The sequence below is a fragment of the Solanum dulcamara genome, chromosome 8 (assembly GCF_947179165.1).
Source record: "Solanum dulcamara chromosome 8, daSolDulc1.2, whole genome shotgun sequence".
Lineage (NCBI taxonomy): Eukaryota > Viridiplantae > Streptophyta > Magnoliopsida > Solanales > Solanaceae > Solanum > Solanum dulcamara.
In genome coordinates, this window is record NC_077244.1 from 14,577,895 (window position 1) to 14,595,351 (window position 17,457).

The 17,457-nt window shown below is 38.0% G+C and overlaps 1 pseudogene; it reads right to left on the minus strand.

The window, feature by feature from the left end:
* Window positions 1-1,676: 1,676 nt before the first annotated feature.
* Window positions 1,677-17,126, minus strand: LOC129899820 (putative 1-phosphatidylinositol-3-phosphate 5-kinase FAB1D; annotated as a pseudogene).
* Between the last annotated feature and the right edge of the window lie 331 nt (window positions 17,127-17,457).

Sequence of the window (17,457 nt, forward strand, 5' to 3'; positions counted from 1 at the left end):
AAGCAAAAGTAGTTCTTAACTCAATTCTATCAAGTGTAAAAATTATAATCCCTCTAGACTATCTACAATTGGGAAGAAGATAAAGGTACATAATTACACAAATTTGTATTGTGTCCTTAGAACCTTCAAAAGTAAGCACTTTACTCCAAGTACGTTCTTGCCCTTAAGCCTTTGTCCTTTGACTTGCGCTGGACCGGTGATCCGCTGATCCATAATTGTATAGTGACAGTAGTATCACCGTCTCGCTCTTCAATTTATCCATGAGCACCTGCGTTGGGATCGACGAAACATCGATCATAACATTATAGTGCACCAATTAATTCACCAATACGAAGGCAGCTTAGCTCCAATTATGCCAGCATTTAGCTAGCGAGACGCCAATGAGTTCCAGCGGACTTCAAATCCTCCAAACTTGTTTTTTTTCAAGGAGTGCCTACATACTAGAGAACTAAGGCTAAAATCCCCTCAATTAGCATAAAAACATAGTAATAATTCATAAATTTGAGTCCAATGAGTTGGTAAAAATATCGACTCATCACCTGTCATAGGCATAAAGGGGCATGTAGAGGTTGCGTTTCAATTCAAAATGCTAGTTTTGAATCAAAAAACTCTCATCTCTCTATAGATTTTCTCTCTTATTAGACTTAAACCCCAAATATGACGGCCTTAATGGCCAATCCAGCTACACCTTCAAATGATGTAATGCGGTTTTATGCAAATATAGTAACCCAAATAGAGTTGGTTTAAAATCCCATAGGAAATACAGAGAAAATGCTTACTAATTAGATGAATACCATATCGACAATACATTCTATTCCATAGGGTTGAAAAGATTTTGTATTATTAAAGACTAAAGATATTAGTAAATAACATAACTATAAATGTCTAAAAATATATTGATTAAAGTATTAAGGTTGTGTACCCACAATGGGCTCCTTGGTTCGTTGGTTTTCTTTTAATTATAGAATTTATATGCACTTAATTCCTACATCATCACTCAATTTTTTTCAAGAGTTAAATGATATATCTCAATATGATGTTCCCATAAGTGTATGAGTTATTTAAATAAAAGCGACTAATTATGCCAAATAAATTTTATTATTCCTAATGAGAATTTATCAAGTGAAGTTTAGCACCTTGAGTTCATGAAAAGCTTTTTCTACCAAATCTTAATTCGCTTTCCTAATCAAAACTAAAATATTATGACGCAAGTTGATGTTTCCAACCACCAACCAATAATTAAGAACGAGAAAAGGTTTGATATGTATTACTACATCAATATCATGCAAAGCAAGAAAACCTTAAAAATTTTACAACCGCATTGGATTTTACAATTCCACTAGAGGATTTAGCTATTCGTACTGGAAAGAAAACAATACGGATATAGTTGGATGTCATTTTTGATAATTTCTCTTCTTTTTTAGCCCATGTTGGATGTCAAGGTTGTAATCAGTCACAAAGTTTGCTAGAACTTGTGACTTTATTATCTTTCGTGGTTGAAAGGATGTGTCATGCTAGCTCTTTGCAAACTCAAAATCAATTCTTCCAAAACCTGATCGACCCACACATGCAAATACTCTTTTCACACACCAAAAAATATAGTGCCTCAATCAATAATTCTCACAAATACACATCACAACAAGAATTTCTTGCACCGGAAACGCCATTGAGTGACTCGGTATTTTGTAAGCACTATGAAGAGGCTGAAGCATTACCACTACCAATACCCAAAGGTTAAAGGATTTGATGATCTTTGATTCAAAATTGATCTAGAATAGTAGGAATATATGTGTTGATAAACTTCCTAAGTCTATTTTTATACTCCTTGAGAGAGATGACAACAGGATCAAGTATATTAATTCTGGCAAACCAAAACTGATGATTTGAACTAATTCAGGAGTTGTTTGTCCCATGTATACTGTGATAAATAGTCAATGATGCCACAAACAATTTCATTGCCCTCACTATCCATTCCCTCAAATAGAGAATAGTCCATCACATTGATTGACTGCAATTCAGCAAATTATACCAGTTTAGACATAAAATTCTCGTATTGAATGGTTATTTGTTAATAATGTATAAAGAAGAAATGGCATGTGCTATTCAAGTTCTCTTGATATAATAGTAAATATGAGCTAACTTCACTTGATAATAGGATTTTTTTTCCATACTTACATTGAGGAAAGTAGTGTCATTCCATACACCTCTTTACAATTTCCTGTTTGAGCTTTTAGCAACATATAGGGGATGAACATTCATGTCATACACAGAGTTTTGGTCCTGAAGAATATCTCCAGCAACATTATCAGCTGAAGCAAGTCGACCGTGCAAAGTGCCTTTCAGTTCATATTTTCAAGTAATATTTTTTCCAAAAGAAACGTTCTCCATCACCACGAGATCATGCCTTGTCTCTTCCCCACATTTTGGTGATCTTTCCATGACCTGCAAAACATAAATTTGAAGATAAAAGTCTCATAGGTATATGCATTTGCTGCACCAATAAACAGAAAATTAAGTGATTAATTGACCTGATAAATGCCAAGAACTTTTGCAAGGAAGGTTTCATTCCCTTTTTCTATGCACTGATACATGTAATCAGAATAACAAGGAGAAAACTTCAAGAATGAATCAAATTCACCCCACTTTATTTCATTTATGATGAACCGATCATCAAGAGTTTTGGCAAAGAAAGGATTAGTTTCCCTACCTTTTGGATCCCAGATCATACACTAACTTAAGGAAGCAATACAATCAACTTCAGAAGGGAAACACCGATCTCGAAGATGAAGAAATTAGGCAGCATAGGGACAGATTACTGAGTATTTAAGCTTTATAGGCAAATTCCTTGATGAGCATGATTCAGCTTCAAGATCTTGAGTCACAACAGACATATCTTTAAGCAAGGCCAAAGCACAAGCAATTATGCTAGAAAAGTCATCTTCATAATCAGATATGATATAGTAGTTATAATATGGAGCTTTCGACTTTCATCAGCAGTAAGTTCACAAGCTATAGTTTCTACACCATGGGTTGCGAGAGAACCTAATCTTGTTAAGTGACCTGTTTGAAGATTTTCATGTATTCATGTTGAATTTCAGGGAAAGGAGCCCACCACCGTTTGTCATTCTCTAATTTGGATGATATTTCTAAGAGGGATCTACTACTTTAAGGATCAAAATAACTGGCAACTGCAGGATCTGCATTTTACCAAATTAAGTTGTCTGAAAATGAATGTATGGAAGTACTCAAACTCAAATTTCGAATTGAAATGATATTCCAAGGCTTTTCCACCTCTTTCTAGATTCACTCCTTCCTATTTAGAATTTGTTTTATCACTCCCCTTGTCTTGTTGCTCCTTATGCTTCATAGTCTTAATAGCCGCCAGTGCTTCATGCTTCTGGTCAATGTTTTTGGAATCAGGAACTTTACAGCCAGATGACATCAGTGAATGAAGACGGCTATCCCACACACACCACTCAAACAGAAGCTCCAGTCGTATTCTGTTCAGACTTATAGCTTTATACACAACCTCCTCTTTCGCTGTGTTCTGAATATCAATCTGAAATTAAAAAAATGGCAAGATTATGTTCAGATTTTGAGTTAATAATGCCTTCATAAAAGAATTATATAAAAGAAAATTTAGTATTAGATGAAACACTTCTGTAAATTTTACATTTATTGAGTTGTAGCTCGAATACATTCTCATTTTCACCAGTAAATCAACAACCTAACTGATCTTGGTTCATGCATGTATAAATTTAACATACATTAACATGATTGTGAACATCACATGGACATCGTTAAGTAGTTGGTTATGCCTGTGGACAAACGTATGTGGATTTATTTTTTAAAAAAGTAAACAATATGCAATGAACACACATGAATCACCACACAATTGATTGGACTAAATGCTATAAGAACAAGTAATCCTCGAATGAGAGCCTAGAAAGGAACTAACCTTAAATTGAGATCTCTCTTCCTTCAACATTTTCTCAACTTCAGCAAATTCCAAAGTTGACCCTTGAAGATTTACAGTTGTACTATTACAACGGGACTCTATTGCCTTTAAATCTTTCTCTATATCGAGGAACATCATGATCCCTTTCATGTAAACCTAATCAAGAAATGAAAATTTCAGTCATCATAAACTCTAAATATATCATGTAACTTCCACGTTCAACCAAAAATTAAAAGTATTTAGGATAAAACATACATCTTCACAATCCTTAAACTCTCCCTTGGTCGAACTGCTAAACTCCATCTTCGCAGGTGGAAGAGACACGGAATAAGTACTAAAAATAGAGTATTTAAACATTGCGACCACCGACCCTAATCTTCACATTTAAGAAAATGAGATGAGCAAATAATCACATACTAAACTGCAATGAACCCATTCAAATGATTGCCAGATTTGAAAACACAAACTGCTAAATAAATGATACCGATCAGTGATGAATCAAACAGTCAATTAATTATGCCTTGATATTTATATTTATTCCTCTCATTCAGGTTCATTTCATTCCAATACTTCAAAAGGTGAATTTTATGAGAAACGCATAGAGATTCTCTGGATATCACAACAAATCCTATATGGGCATTCAAGTCTCTACAAGAGTAAAAAGACACCTGAAAAGCATAATGTGATATAATTATAGTATCAACATGAATCCTCGATCCTTTCTAGTTGGTGTTTGTTATATGAATCCTTTGCTTCCATTACATCATGATATCTGCTAGTTTAAATTGATTTTGAGAGATTTTAGGTATTTTGAGATAAATTTTCTTCATATGATTTCGGTCTATCGCTTCTCTTTCATCACCTGTAATCATCCAAGTGTTACACCTAGAGACAGGTTCATATGAAGGTCCCCGTAGGACATGGCTAAACCATCTCAAGCAACCTTTGTCTCACTTTATTCTCTATAAGTTTTACTCTGAATCTCTATCAGCTTTCATCCTCCTTATTTTTGTCCATTGACAGTTTGACCACACATAAATTTAAATACACACATTCATATGAATTTATTTGATGGATATGTTGTTTAATTCTAAATTACTTTTCTGTTCATAAGACATTCCTCTAAATTAAAGAAGTCTTTCATTTTTTTTAGATAACCTTCAATTACGTAATACTGCCATAACACTCTTGATTTCAGCCATCTTACTTTGAACTTTTAGTTTTGAACATAAATATGTAAAATATTGAACTTATAAGTTGGTATGACAACTTTGATCATACCCGAAAAAGTAGAGGAAATCCCCATGGAAGGAGTTACTGCAGTTGGGCTGTCTACAAAACAAAGAGGAGTTTGAGAAACTGAGCTGCAAAAATTTTCCAAATGACAAATCACGGGAACTACTGGATAATAAAACTCTTTTTGTATTATTTGAGCCTCCATTCTTGAATATGCATTTACGACTCCACATCCAAAGTTTCCCTTCCCTTTCACCTGGAAGGCCCTTGTGCAATGGAAGAGAACGAATTTGAATAGTTAGTAGCTTTCCATGATGTGCATAACGGAAGATGTGGCCTTCAAGGGATTCACCACAGGTATAACACTGGTGGTTCTGCACAACAGAGCTTATATGTCAATATCTAAAACAAATGTGTTACATGTACAGAAAATGATGAACTGGCATAACCAAAGTTCCTGCTGCAGTACACAGATTATAGAAACAACTACAACTATCAAATTAAGCAACCAAAAATCTAGGAAATATTGTCAGAGTGGAAACCCAGGGACACAAATAAAGAGTTCGGAATGGAAACAATTAGTTTGACGCACCTGATTTAGCAATTTATCTTGCAAGAACTTCCCAAGCGAAATATCATTATATTCATAGAACCTGATTCTAGAAAGAGAAGTATGTTCACACCTAGTGCCTATTTTAGCATTGTAACTTGACTTCATTACTGAAATACTGTCCCAATCTAATGATGATATCATGGCATCCGTCTTAAGTACTTCGTCTGCAGCAACTTCCAGAGACACTTCTGCACTCAGTAATGGACAATGTATACCTTGTTCCTTTACAGGTGTCTTTTCTTTGTCATAAAGATTTTTCCTCTGTACTAGATCAATTTGATTAGCCACCCGTTGTGCATGAGAAACTTGAACATCATTTACGCCGTGATCTTCTGGATTGTTTGGCTTGAACAATAGAGACTTACCTTCTTCATCTAAATTATGCCTTATTTATCTGTGGACACTACTGAAAATTAGAGTATCTTTAACAAAGGATGAACTGGTTTCAGCAATAGGTTCCTCATTAGTAGGAAGGATTTGTTTCCCCACATTAACAAATAGCTCTACATTAGTGACTATTTGATTCACAACTTAGCTAAGGGGACTACTTGAGAACATTGCTTTTTGATCTAGAAGGAAAGAAGTCTCACGGAGTAAGTTATATGCAATGGTGACTGCAGACTGGACCACATATTTAACTTTCTTCAATTCATTGCTGTTAGCTCCCATTAACAAAATCTTCCAAGGAAGTCATGTCCGGTGATCTAGAAATATAGCATGAACCAGCAAGAAAATTGATTTGTATCTACAAGTGAAAACAGTAGTTAACAATAAGAAACTATCAGTTGGTATCAACATTGACAATATTCAGTGAAAACAATTAACAATCAAACAACATTAATATAAAATTTTGCAAACAAACCAAATAAAACCATTCTCACACTAAAAGATAGTACTAGCTGCATATGGTGAAAAATATTGAAATGGGAAGAAAGGGGCATTTTCTACCCAAAAAGTTACTGTTCACGCCTGTTTCTATTCAGGTGTGCTACTGTTCACGCGTGTTGACCGAGCATTGAATGCGGTCAACTTACACCACCACCCTTCAAAACATATTTTTCACCCTCAAAACTCATTCGAAACTTTATAAATATGAATCAATAGTGCAAATTGATCAAATAACACTCGGGGCACTAAAGATAGGGTAAAATGGTAATTTTGCACAAATTTTCAAAAATGACCCTCAAGGTCATTATAATATCCACCACTAAAAAGGATGTTCGTCCTGGAACATAAGATAAAATAAAGTACCTAGGGTCTAAAAAAGCTGAGGGTACCGAGCCTGCATATCAGACTCTAACTCCCAAGTCACCTCCTTAGCAGGCCGATGCTGCCACTACACCTTGACCGAAGCGACCTCTTTGGTCCTAAGTCTATGAAGCTGCCTATCTAGAATAACTATCGGCTCCTCTTCATAATTCGAATCCGAACTCAACTCTACCGCATCATAAGAAATCACATGAGACTCATCCGATATGTATTTGTAAAGCATGGAAATATGCAACACCGGATGGACAGTTGACAATTTAGGGGGTAAGGCCAACTCATATGCCACTCCACCTACTCTCCTCAGGATTTCAAACGGGCCAACAAACCTCGGGCTAAGCTTGCCCTTCTTCCCGAACCTCATCACAGCTTTCATTGGCAATATTTTAAGACACACACAATCATCCACCATGAACTCTAATGGACGAAACCTTCTGTCAGCATAACTCTTCTAACGACTCTGAGCAGTCAATAGTCAACCTTGAATCAAACGTTCCCTCTCCACAGCATCCCAAAGTAAGTCAGTATCCAATGTATCAACCGCAACAAAATCAAACCATCCAATGGGTCACCGACACCTACGACCATACAATGCCTCAAATGGTGCCATCTAAATGCTGGAGTAATAACTGTTATTATAGGCAAACTCTGCTAAAGGCAAGTGTTGGTTCCATCGAGCACCAAAATCGATCACACAGGCCCTAAGCATATCCTCCAACACCTGAATAGTCTACTCGGACTGACCATCAATTTGGGGATGAAATGTTGAACTCATCTCTAGCCGCGTACCGAAACCACACTGTAATGCCTCCCAAAAGTGAGATGTGAACACTGAACCCCGATCCGACACAATAGATATAGGCATCCCATGCAACCTAACAATCTCACGAAGATAGATCCTAGTTTACTGATCCGCATTGTAGCTAGTCTTCACTAAAAGGAAATAGGTTGATTTGGTCAATCGATCCACAATCACCCATACAGAGTCATACTTACCCAATGCCATGGGTAATCAAGACATAAAGTCCATAGTGATACGCTCTCATTTCCACTCGGGAATGGGCATCCTTTATATAGGACCACCCGGTTTTTGATGCTCATACATTACTTATTGTCAATTTAGACACTTAGCCACAAAATCATAATGTCTCTCTTCATGCCACACCACTAATAGGTTGTTTCAAGTCATAAATGTCTTTTCCACTCCCGGTTGAATCGAATACTTGGAACAATGAGCCTCCTCCAATATCATACGTACCCATTAACTAACTTTGGGCACACAAATGTGATCATTAATTCTCAAAACTACTTCTGGATCAAGAGAAGCTGATTTTTCTTCACCACTCAACACTTTGTCTCGAATGGCCCTCAACTTGTCATCTTCAAACTGGTGTGTACGAATCTGGTCCATCAAAGTAGACCTAGCCTCCACAAAGGCCAAAATACCATGAAGTATAGAAATATCAAGTCGGACCAACTTTCTAGCCAATGAATGAACCTCCAACGCCAAAGGCCTCTCAACAGCCTTAAGGAAGGCCAAACTACCCATACTAGATGCTTTGCGACTTAGGGCATCCGCTACCACATTAGCTTTGCCCAGATGATAAATTATGGTAATGTCATAGTCCTTTAATAACTCTAACCATCTACGCTGCCGCATGTTCAGATTCGGCTGAGAAAAGATATACTTAAGGCTACGGTGGTTAGTACAAACCTCACAATGCACTCCATAGAGATAATGTCTCTACAACTTTAGAACAAACACCACCGCTACCAACTGTAAGTCGTGGGTAGGATAGTTCTTCTTATGTACCTTCAACAATTGAGAATCATAAGCTATTACTCTACATTTTTGCATCAATACACCACCCAAACCGACTCCCAAAGCATCACAAACATAATAAAGGCCACACCCTCCTCGGGTAAGGCTAGAATAGGTATTGAAGTCAATAATTCCTTGAGCCTTTGAAATTCACGTCTCACACTCATCAGTCCACTGAAATGCCATGGTTTTTTGAGTTAGCCTAGTCAATAGGGCTGCAATAAAAGAGAATCCTTCAACAAACCAATGATAATAGCCTACCAGCCCAATAAAATTCCAAATCTCGATAATTGAAGTAGGCCTAACCCAATCACAAACCACTGCAACTTTGGCTGGATCAACCATAATACTATCCTTGGTCACTATATGACCCAAGAATGTCACGGACTCAAGCCAAAACTCATATTTGGAGAAATTTGCATACAACTTCTCCTCTCTCAATCTCTGAAGGACTGTCCTCAGGTGCCTAACATGATCTGCCTCATTCTTGGAATAAACCAAGATGTCATCAATAAACATAATCACAGTCAAAATAAGGTCGAAATACCAAGTTCATCAACTCCATAAAAGTAGCCAGAGCATTAGTCAATCTGAAGGACATAACCACAAACTCATAATGCCCATATCGAGTCCTAAATGCAATCTTCGGGATATTAGATTTCCAAACTCTTAACTGATGGTAACCCAACCTCAAATCAATCTTTGAGAACACCGATGCACCCTGAAGCTGGTCAAATAAATCATCAATGCGAGGGAGAGGATACTTGTTCTTAATGGTGACTTTGTTCAACTATCGATAGTCAATACACATCCTCATAGTACCATCTTTATTCTTTACAAATAAAACCGTTGCACCCCACGGTGATACACTAGGTCTAATAAATCCCTTCTTTAATAAAACTTCCAATTATTCTTTCAATTCCTTCAATTCTTCCGGATCCATTCGATAAGAAGGAATAGAGATGGGTTTAGTGTCATTCTCCAAATCAATAACAAAATTGATATCATGGCCAAGAAGAACTCCCGACAAGTTTGTAGGAAATACATCCATAAACTCTCTCACCACCCTCGTAGTCTCTATAAGAGATAACTCCTTAGTGAGATTACTTACATGAGCCAAATAAGACAAACAACCCTTATCTATCAAGCAATGATCATGAATATAAGATACCACCCCCTTACGATATAAACTCGGATTACCCTTCTATACCAAGCTAGGTAAATAGGATAAGCTAAGGTCACGATTTTTGCATAACAATCTAATATAGCATGATAAGGAGATAACCAGTCTATACCCAATATCACATCAAAATCAATCATGTTTAATAAATTCAAGGCTGTATGGGTCTCTCTACCCAAAAATATCACCAAACATCCCTTGTATACCCGATCCACCACTAAAGATTCACCTACCGGGGTAGAAATAGTAATAGGCACAGCAAGGAACTCACTCACATATTCAATACCCACATCGAAATAAGTTGACACATAAGAATAAATAGACCCTGGGTCAAATAATACTAAAGCAAAACGATGGCAAACTAGAACAATACCTTTAATAACTACATCAAAGACTTTTGCCTCATATATACCCGATATAGTATAGCATAACTGACGATCACCCTTAGCATGCAAACCACCACAAGAACCACCTCATGTTCCACCCTTAGCACCACGGGTGCCACCTTAAGTATTCTGTGAAGAACCTTGAACAGTAGGAGCATTTGTAGAACGAACAATTGGTGCCCCAGGCCGCCCAGTAGAAGGAGCACGTTTGGGGAAATCTTAGGCCTTATGCCCAAAGCAGAGGTAAGAGCACCATCCAGTCTAGCCAATAATTAAACCAGTAGCTCCTAAAGCATTAGAGTACTATCGGTAACCACAGAAGGCTGGGATGGCCTCTGCTCCTCAGTCTTCTGCTCTAAGTCATCCTCATGCTCATACATGGTCTCAAGTGATGGCTCTCTAGCTCGTCCATGAGAAGGTGCCTCTCCCCTCGCTCGGCCTCATCTTCTGACTCCACCACGTCCTCTACCTCACCTGCGTACTGGGGGTCGGGCAGCAGGTACAGCCTCACCCTCAGTAATTTTGACTCTAGTCCTTACCATCTATGCAGAAGGAATAGATTAGAGGTATACAACACTTGATATGAATAAATCGTACGAAGGGATTAAAAATAAAGAAATCCTCCTATTAAGTATCTTATAGCCTCTCAAAAATAAGTACGGACATCAATGCACCGATCTGCAAGACTCTACTAGACACCCTGCTCTTTAACTTGTGAGACCAATGAACCTAGTTCCCTAATATCATTTTATCATGACCCAAAAACTGAGGTCATAATGGTACACATCCCAAAATCCAACCTAATGTGTAAGCCTAAAAATAAAACTCATACTAGACTCCCAAAGGGAAAGTCATTCCATTATTTAAGTGAAAAGAAAGACAATGAAGAAATTATCCCAAAACTTGGTGTCATAAGTATAAAGAGCATCTAATACAAGGTTCGAATCTGAAGATACAACATAAGCCTCTGATTGATACAAAAGACTGATAAATAAAGATAGACTAGCAACGACCCGAATTTCGGAACCTCACCACTAATCAGAGAATACACAATATCCTAGAATATCAGCTTCCACGTAAGGTACCCTGACTAGTATCTACATCAAAAAGGGACACAAAAGTAAGGGTGAGTACAATTCACATGTACTCAGTAGATTTTAGCCGACTGAGTATAGGGAATTAATCAAGCCTATGAAATAAACTAAGGAACGCTTTCACCTGCATATAGAAAACTCCCACTTCGGCATCGGTGCCGCCAGTTTATATATATATAATGACGCAAGTAAAGTAAACCAATAATAACAGCTAATAATCATAATTAACAATATAATTCAAGAAATACATATATCAATGAAATGCAATACAATATGATGATGCAATGATGTGGTGGTATAGTGGAATTAAGACTATCGCATAGCCTGTCGTATACACCTGCCGAGCTGTGCTACCAAGAAGGACTCATGGGGGTCTCGCAGACCATATACCTCAATCACAATATCTCATTATCCTTGTCACCTCCTCATGGTCAAGGGATCACAATGCATCCACTACCCTACCGTAAAACTATCTCGGACAGGGACTCAAGATATAAAGGTTTAAAGGTGTTTCATTTTCTTTCTCAAAAAGAATTTCCATATTTCTCAACTTCCTATGTTTTATGATATGATGAATGAGGATGAATGCATCAAAACACATATGTCATGGAAGTAATATTCAACTCACATGTGGTAGAAGGTTCAAAGTTCTCAAAACTTAACCTACACATGATATTCACCCTTAATAAATAGTAATGGGAATATTCACCCCTTTCTCAATAATATTATAATTCTCAAGCATTCTCAAAACTCCCAACTCAACCTCTTAGGCGAGCATCAAAATTCAAATAATATACTCAAGCCTCTCTCTTAGGCAAATCACGAATCACATGCTCTCAAAGCAAATAAGATAACAAATAAGGCCCCTACACGGGCTATGTAATACAAATAAACCCTCACATGGCAACAGATTAATAAATAAGCCCCCACACGGGCATCACAATATATATAACATTCCCAACTCATACTACGACCCCATCCCAAAGTCTATAACATATGAATGACTAATTACCCCTTCTCAATCTCAAAGAAGGATAGACAAACCTACCTCAATTGCCGAAACCACACTCGAACACCTCCACCAAATAAGAAAATCTCGAATTCAACTCTCATAATGACAACCCATTATGAACAATGAAACATACACATCACAAGGAGTCCAATGACACCCATATTGATAGGTTTCGGAACTGAGGATAAAATGGTCCAAAATTAGCTATTTTTGACAAGGGTCAAATCTGGAAATTTATTGACCAATCACTTTCTACTTATAATAAGGAACTCATGGTTGAAAAACCCATAAAAATAGAGCTCAAAATGAGTTAGAAATAACTATTTTTCTTAAATTCGAATTAGGGAAGAAACAAAGATTTTTTTGGGGTTTGAAACTAAAATTTAGGAGTTAAAATCATCAAATACTTAACGAAAAAGAAAAGTTTTAGTTTAAAAATCACTTACCCAACACTTTGTCATGAAAATCTCTTCTCAAATCACCTCAAGGAGTTCAAGAACTCAAACAAATGGTGAAAAATATTGAAATGGGAAGAAAAGGGCATTTTCTTCCCAAAAAGTTACTGTTCACGCCTGTTTCTCTTCAGGTGTGCTACTGTTCACGCGTGTTGACCGAGCATTGAATGTGGTCAACTTACACCACCACCCTTCAAAACATATTTTTCACCCTCAAAACTCATTCGAAACTTTATAAATATGAATCAATAGTGCAAATTGATCAAATAACACTCGGGGCACTAAAGATAGGGTAAAATGGTAATTTTGCACAAATTTTCAAAAATGACCCTCAAGGTCATTATAATATCCACCACTAAAAAGGATGTTCGTACTGGAACATAAGATAAAATAAAGTACCTAGGGTCTAAAAAAGCTGAGGGTACCGAGCCTGCATATCAGACTCTAATTCCCTAGTCGCCTCCTCAGCAAGCCGATGCTACCACTGCACCTTGACTAAAGTGACCTCCTTGGTCTTGAGTCTACGAAACTACCTATCTAGAATAACTATCGGCTCTTCCTCATAAGTTAAATCTGGACTCAAATCTACCGCATCATAAGAAATCACATGAGACTCATTCGGTATGTATTTGCGAAGCATGGAAATATGCAACACCGGATGGACAGCTGACAATTTAGGGGGTAAGTCCAACTCATACGCCACTCCACCTACTCTCATCAGGATTTCAAATGGTCCAACAAACCTCGGGCTAAGCTTGCCCTTCTTCCCGAACCTCATCACACCCTTCATTGGTGATATTTTAATCCACACACAATCACCCACCATGAACTCTAAGAGATGAACCCTTTTGTCAGCATAACTCTTCTAACGACTCTGAGATGTCAATAGTCGAACCTGAATCAAACGTTCCCTCTCCACAAAATCCCTAAGTAAGTCCGTATCCAATGTATCAACCGCAACAAAATCAAACCATCCATTGGGTCATTGGCACCTACGACCATACAATGCCTCAAATGGTGCCATCTAAATGCTGGAGTAATAACTGTTATTATAGGCAAACTCAGCTAAGGGCAAGTGTTGGTTCCATCGGGCACCAAAATCGATCACACAGGCCCTAAGCATATCCTTCAACACCTGAATCGTCCGCTCGGACTGACCATCAATTTGGGGATGAAATACTGAACTCATCTCCAGCCGCATACCCAAACCATGTTGTAATGCCTTCAAATCGTGAGAGGTGAAAAATGAACCGCGATCCGACACAATAGATATAGGCATCCCATGCAGCCTAACAATCTCACGAAGATAGATCCTAGTTTACTGATCCGCATTGTAGCTAGTCTTCACTAAAAGGAAATAGGTTGATTTGGTCAATCGATCCACAATCACCCATACAGAGTCATACTTACCCAATGCCATGGGTAATCAAGACATAAAGTCCATAGTGATACGCTCCTATTTCCACTCGGGAATAGGCATCCTTTGCATAGGACCACCAAATTTCTGATGCTCATACTTTACTTATTGACAATTTAGACACTTAGCCAAAAATCAATAATGTCTCTCTTCATGCCACACCACCAATAATGTTGTTTCAAGTCATGAAACATCTTTTCCACTCCCGGTTGAATTGAATACTTGGAACAATGAGCCTCCTACAATATCATACGTGTCCATTCACTAACCTTGGGCACACAAATGCGACCATTAATTCTCAAAACTCCTTCTGGATCAAGAGAAGCTGATTTTGCTTCACCACTCAACACTTTGTCTCGAATGGCCCTCAACTTGTCATCTTCAAACTGGTGTGTACGAATCTAGTCCATCAAAGTAGACCTAGCCTCCACAAAGGCCAAAATACCATGAAGTATAGAAATATCAAGTCGGACCAACTGTCTAGCCAATGAATGAACCTCCAATGCCAAAGGTCTCTCAACAGCCTTAAGGAAGGCCAAACTACCCATACTAGATGCTTTGCGACTCAGGGCATCCGCTACCACATTAGCTTTGCCTGGATGATAATTATAGTAATGTCATAGTCCTTTAATAAATCTAACCACCTACGCTGCCGCATGTTCAGATTTGGCTGAGAAAAGATATACTTAAGGCTACGGTGGTCAGTACAGACCTCACAATACACTCCATAGAGATAATGCCTTTACAACTTCAGAACAAACACCACTGCTGCCAACTCTAAGTCATGGGTAGGATAGTTCTTCTTATGTACCTTCATCTGTCGAGAATAATAAGTTATAACTCGACCTTTTTGCACCAATACACCCTCCAAGACGACTCTCAAAGCATCACAAAACATAATAATGGCCACGCCCTCCTCGGGTAAGGATAAAATAGGTGCTGAAGTCAATAATTCCTTGAGCCTTTGAAAGCTCACCTCACACTCATCAGTGCACTAAAATGCCACAGTCTTTTGAGTTAGCCTAGTAAATGGGGCTGCAATAGAAGAGAATCCTTGAACAAACCGATGATAATAGCGTGCCAGCCCAATAAAATTCTAAATCTCGGTAACCGAAGTAGGCCTAACCCAATCACAAACTACTACAACTTTGGCTGGATCAACCATAATACCATCCTTGGTCACTATATGACCCAAGAATGTCACGAACTCAAGCCAAAACTCACATTTGGAGAATTTTGCATACAACTTCTCCTCTCTCAATCTCTAAAGGACTGCCCTCAGGTGCATAACATGATCCGCCTCATTCTTTGAATAAACCAAGATGTCATTAATAAACATAATCATAAACGAGTCCAAATAAGGTCAAGATACCCGGTTTATCAACTCCATAAAAATAGCCAGAGCATTAGTCAATCCAAAGGACATAACCACAAACTCATAATACCCATATCGAGTCCTAAATGCAATCTTCGAGATATCAGATTCCCGAACTCTCAACTGATGGTAACCCAACCTCAAATTAATCTTTGAGAACACCAATAAACCTTAAAGTTGGTCAAAAAAATCATCAATATGAGGGAGATGATATTTGTTCTTGATGGTGACTTTGTTCAACTATTGATAGTCAATACACATCCTTATAGTACCATCTTTCTTCTTCAGAAATAAAATCGGTGCACCCCACGGTGATACACTAGGTCTAATAAATCCCTTCTTCAATAAATCTTCCAATTGTTCTTTCAATTCCTTCAATTCTGCCGGAGCCATCCGATAAGAAGGAATAGAGATGGGTTTAGTGTTATTCTCCAAATTAATAACAAAATCGATATCACGGCCAGGAGGAACTCCCGGAAAGTCTATAGGAAATACATTCATAAACTCTCTCACCACCCTCGTAGTATCTATAAGAGATAACTCCTTAGTGAGATCACGTACATGAGCCAAATAAGATAAATAACCCTTATCTATAAAGCAATGATCATGAATATAAGATATCACACCCTTACGATATAAACTCAGATTACCCTTCCATACCAAGATAGGTAAACAAGATAAGCTAAGGTTACAATTTTTGCATAAAAATCTAATATAGCATGATAAGAAAATAACCATTCCATACCCAATATCACATCAAAATCAAGCATGTCTAATAAATTAAAGTCTGCATGGGTCTCTCTACCCAAAAATATCACCAAACATCCCTTGTATACCCCATCTACCACTAAAGATTCACCTACCGGGGTAGAAATAGTAATAGGCACAGTAAGGGACTCACTCACATATTCAATACCCACATCGAAATAAGTTGACACATAAGAATAAATAGACCCTGGGTCAAATAATACAGATGCACAATGATGGAAAACTAGAACAATACCTGTAATAACTGCATCAGAGGCTTCTGCCTCAAATATACCCGGTATAGCATAGTATAACTGATGGTCACCCTTAGCCTGCGAACCACCACGAGCACCACCTCGTACACCACCCTTAGCACCACAGGTGCCACCTCAAGTATTTTGTGAAGAACCTCGAACAGTTGGAGCATTTGTAGAATGAACAACTAGTCCCCCAAGCTGCCCAGTAGAAGGAGCACATTTAGGGCAATCTTAGGCCTTATGCCCAAAGCAAAGGTAGGAGCACCATCCAGTCTAGCCAATAATTGAACCAGTAGATCCTGAAGCATTGGAGCACTATCGGGAACCACAAGTGGTTGGGATGACCTCTACTCCTTAGTCTTCTGCTCTAAGTCATCCTCATGCTCATACATGGGCTCAGGTGATGGCTCTCTAGCTCGTCCACGAGTAGGTGCCTCTCCCCTCACTCGGCCTCATCCTCTAAATCCACCACATCCTCTACCTCACCCGCGTACTGAGGGTCGGGCAGCAGGTGCAGCTTCACCCTTAGTAATTTTTGCTATAGTCCTCACAATCTGTTCAGAAGGAATATATTAGAGGTATACAATACTTGATCTTAATAAATCGCATGAAGGGATTAAAAAGAAAGAAATCCTCCTA